Genomic DNA, 5,059 nt, shown 5'->3' with positions numbered 1-5,059 from the left:
ATTGTCTCCTCACCAGTAAATAAATATGTTAAAAGAATATAAATAGGATCTGTAATCAATCCCCCAGGAAGATGGGACATCTTTTGGGAGTTAGATTATGGTATAAAGTAAACACAGTGATTGGTGTTTGAAGCATGCTTTGGACTCCATGATCCACTCCCTCGACTCAGCAGCTCACTTTTGTACACAGTATTCCATCCATGGGAATTTGGGCCTGCCTATGAAGACCTGAAGAGAGGAGAAAAACTGCTGGGGTAGAGGGGAAGGGGGATCCTCTCCAAGCATGTTCACATGCGTGAGCTCACACACTCACACAACTGCACACCAAGAAGCCAGAAGATGTACGACATATCTGTGTATCTGTCAAGCTTCTAGAGGCCAATGGAAGTATGTTATGGGTCAGTTGCAGAGCAAGCCTGGGATTCCAAACCTTCTGAAGCCTGTTTTTCACTCTGCTTTTCCTTGGCATGAATAAGTCACTTCACTCTCCCCTTCACCCAGGCAGGTAATTAATTTACATTGAGAACACTAACTGCTGGGATGATCAGACACTCCAAACATGGGTCGCTACAGATTCCCCTGTTTGAAAACTTAAATTGGAAACTTTTTATATAATCAGTAGTGCTCAACAAACATGAAATTAGAGCAAGGGGAACTAGTGGGAGGATATTACCTATTGGTTCTCCAAGCAATCACAGTCTGATGGTACAAAACAGCCCCAAATGCTCAGGTTGCAGCCCAGGCCCTCTTCCCCTCTTCTCATTTCCTTAGCTCACCACACTCCTATTAACATCTAGTTCTTCAGATGATGAAACATGGTCAGCTTGGGTTGAGCTACCAGATTCCATTGTCCTACACTGAGACCACACTCAAACCACTTTGGCTGTCCTCACACGTTTCCAAATTGCAGCCATCTACGTATAGACCAGCCAGTCCCTTCCATTACTACTGAAGATGGTTAGTCTCCATCATTATTAGTGAAATTTCTATCTCAACCTCCAGAGGGGTGCTATAGTACAAAGCTCTGAGGATACCTTACTTTATCACCATGTGTGAACACAATGCCAAGAATGAAATCCTCAAGTTCAACATCTTATTCTAGGTGGTCTTGTACAGGGGGTTGGTATGAAGGTAACTATTTGCTGTTAGTATTATTTAGTTGCTATTCTAGGTTACTTTCCATATAAATGATGTATTAATGATTTGAACATTTGCCCTGGGAGAGTTTTACAATTAGAACAATTTTTAAATCAAAGAAATAAACACTCTCAACAAAGCGCAGCTTTTTAAGTGGCTTTCTAAGGCTTGTTGCAATTAGTCACTGGCTTAAGAAGGCAACTCCATTATCATTCTGTTGAACATGAGTCACACATGCTTTGTGGCCATCAGTGCAGGAATAAATACATTGCCCCTTTCTTTGTATGCCTTCAGTATTGACAGTCTTCTGCCTCAGGAATTTTGATTATCAATATGTCAACCACAATTTTCAAAACAAAACTCTAGACATAGTTTCTGAGATTAAATTTGGCCTGATTTTATGATTTCTTATAAAATGTCTTATCCAATCAAATTGTGGCCATAGCTTCACATTTTGATGTTAAAATAAAATATAAATTTAAAAGACAATAGTTCTGAATTGTTCCTCGGAAACAATTTTGAACTGATTTTAAATTTCCTAACTACATTCAATAGCACCTGGGAAGAGTCACTGTCTCCTACCCCCACTGTAGTCCATCACCTGGCCCCCAGTTTGACAGGATTTTATAAGTACAGTATTCTCCAACTTTACAACTAAAACACCAGCACATGTATACTCATAACTGTATTAAATGTGGGCTAGCATGCACATGTATCTTCATTAATCCCTGAGTTCCTTCAGCCTGTGACTCAAGTTTTATGACACATATGTTGTTATTATATTACTTGCCCTGAGTCATTCAGTTACTATTTATCAAATACTGGGATTTCTCAGTATTTTATTGATTCGTGGAGACAATGGGTCAGAATATTTGAAACTGAGGCTGTCTCAGAAAAAGAGACATATGGTCCAGGAATGAAGCAGGCATTCCTCTGCAGGAGAGAAGGCATGACAGAAGGCTTGCCCAGGGCATCAGCGCAGGCCCAGTGTAGCTGTCAATTAAAGGAGGGGAATTCCAGTGATCATCACCATCATAGCTACATTTCTGGAGTGCTTACTATGTTCAGGTATCATGCCAAGTACTTTCTGTGCACAACCTCATTTAACACTCATAAAAGCCTCGACAGAAGCCTTTGTTAACCCTGTCTTACAGATGAGGAAATGGGCATGGAGAGAGATCACTTAGAACTATTAGAACCTGGACCAGAACCCAAGTTTTCCCAATTCCAGAGACAGTGCTCTGGGATTTGAATCTGCTCCTGGACCAAACATAATGCCCATTAGGCCTTTAGGAAGCTTCACACCCCAGACTGTAGTTCCAGCCTAAACCCTCCAGTCGTCTTTACAAGCCTCACCTGTCTCAGAATGAAGCATGTCCTCTGGGCTCTGAAACTAGGAAAATGTCTGCAGCGGGATGGGCAGTCAGGAGGTATTTTTTCATTTTTTCCTTGAAATAATTCTCATAACTAATGCAATTTACAATTCCTGACTCCTCACACTTTCCCCCTCAACATGCTCTTTTTTGATTATTTATTATCATAATTAACATTTACTGGACACATTACTGTGCAAAATATTAAGGAAGACATACTCCCCCACCCTTTTGGGTTATGATCCAAATATTTAGACTGTAAACACAATGTTTTTGGCAGGTCAATTCTGTATGAAGAAATAGAGCATTTGCAGGAAATGTCAGATGCTTACTTTATGATCGGTGTAAGAAGGAATTTACCCCACACAAAGATTTTGACTTGGCAAGCAAGCCCTGTCTACCTACCCACCTGTGAAGAAGGCAGAGACAATGCTTCTTCCTTGCCACAATTTTTTAGGAAATGGGCATTTTTTTTTTTTTTTTGCGGTACGCGGGCCTCTCACTGTTGTGGCCTCTCCCATTGCAGAGCACAGGCTCCAGACGCGCAAGCTCAGCGGCCATGGCTCACGGGCCCAGCCGCTCCACGGCATGTGGGATCTTCCCGGACCGGGGCACGAACCCGTGTCCCCTGCATCGGCAGGCGGACTCTCAACCACTGCGCCACCAGGGAAGCCCAGGAAATGGGCATTTTTAAGTCTCAATAAAATGTGGTGGCAGGAAGGGGCAAGGTAGGTGCTTGTTGGTCGCCTGCACAGCAGCTAGGCCAGAGGCATTAACAACAGAAGTCTTTGCTTCCCCCTCCTTATAGTAATGGATAAACATGGTGTTTTTAAGAGACACATGAAACATTACAAAATTAGTCTACTTATTCCTCTTTCGCAATCTGCAGAATAAGACTGGCAGCACATAAAGGAGATAACTAACTCCAGCGCGCGGCTTCAAAACTTTCTGCCCATGTGGCATTTCTTCTTTAGAGATATAGTCTGAACCCCAGACATGCAATGTTTTGCATTTAAGAAACTGTGTCAATTTCATGTAACATGATACTGAAGTCTATAAGATGTACGAGAATACGAAACTCCTGACCTGACAACATTTTTTACTTAATAGTACTCAATAACCAACCCTATGAATCTCATGAAGGTGGAGTGACTTGCATAGCAAACTCAAATTTCCACTGAAAGGAGACTGTGCACTTTCACAATTCAGAAAGCTGGAAGGTTTTATTAATCACCTATGAGCAGGCATGAGTGTTGAGTTGAAATGAATCATGGAACAGAAAGGAAATTTAGTCCAGTACCTTCATTCTATAGTTAAGTGGGAGACCATGGGTATCATCCACGGTCATGCAGCTGGTAAGCAGCAGAGTTGGGACATGAATTCAGAATCTTTTGGTCATTCAATCCAGAGCTCTTGCCAACTTGTCATGCTGCCCCTGTTTTGCTTTTTGCTGTTGTTGTTGTCTTCTAAATTATTTATCTATTTATTTATTTGGCTGCACTGGGTCTTAGTTGCAGCATGCAGGATCTTTAGTTGCGGCATGTGAATTTGTAGTTGTGGCATGTGGGATCTAGTTCCCTGACCAGGGATCGAACCTGGACCCCCTGCATTGGGAGCTCAGAGTCTTAGCCACTGGACCACCAGGGAAGTCCCTGTCCCTTTTTTTTTTTTTTTTAAATCCCAACACAAAACTATACAGGAGTGAATATGCAACTCTTGGGTAATCCCCAGATTCTGAATCATCTGAGCATCTTTATAAAGTTGGTGGACCCAGAGAGGAGGACTCCAAGCCAGTAGTCGTGGATAGTCGCCCCATGAATTCCAAGATACCTCAACAGAGGACACTTCCAACAGGGCTTCTGTTTAGCTGGCAGGTAAAGCATCCCAGCCGGGGTCCAAATGAATTGGTCAGAACCTATATCCTATTAGTTGTTAGATATTTTGACTATCACCCCTGCTTTCTGGGAGCTCCTGCAGGTATCAGAGCATCACTGAGCTTATCCACAACACCACTTCAGTTATACTTGCAGGAGGCAACATTTGCAGCTGTTAAGTGCAAATTATTCATGTAATATGGGGGAAATGTTAAAATTACTCCAAGAAAAGCAACGGAGACACCTACTTTTAGCTGCCTTAATTTTCTTTTCCCATTGCTATAAATTCTGGCCACATAAGAACAAGAAATCTGACAAGGGTAGCCTTTTCAATGTTTGCTTTATAGTCTCAGGTAACTTGGTAAACCACTGTTGGAAGCCATTAAAAGGGCAGGCTCTTTCCATCCCATTCATCACATAAGCTTGATACCTTGTTTACTGAACTAACTGGAGTTATAAAAAGAGAGGGGTCCACTGGGTTGCTCCATATCTGATATTGAATTCCATTATTGTAAACCAGTTGTTCAATTTTAACAAACCTTCCAATTTTTCAGCCTGTTGATGAAATAATGAACTCCCACTGCTCTGTAATAAATATTGCATGTGTCAACTGGATTATAAGAGAGCTTGGAATTTTGCCCCTTTAATTAGCTGTTAAGAACACACCCACAATAT

General features: G+C 41.8%; 1 non-coding gene across 1 annotated transcript; it reads right to left on the bottom strand.

The window, feature by feature from the left end:
- Positions 1-4,084: 4,084 nt before the first annotated feature.
- On the bottom strand, positions 4,085-4,157 carry TRNAG-CCC (transfer RNA glycine (anticodon CCC)). Its single transcript has one exon. It is a non-coding gene; the product is annotated as a tRNA-Gly (tRNA).
- Between the last annotated feature and the right edge of the window lie 902 nt (positions 4,158-5,059).

Source organism: Lipotes vexillifer, unplaced genomic scaffold, assembly GCF_000442215.2.
Source record: "Lipotes vexillifer unplaced genomic scaffold, Lipotes_vexillifer_v1.1 scaffold487, whole genome shotgun sequence".
Lineage (NCBI taxonomy): Eukaryota > Metazoa > Chordata > Mammalia > Artiodactyla > Lipotidae > Lipotes > Lipotes vexillifer.
The sequence above is the reverse complement of the archived record's forward strand: the minus strand, read 5'-3'. Positions and strand labels throughout refer to the sequence as shown.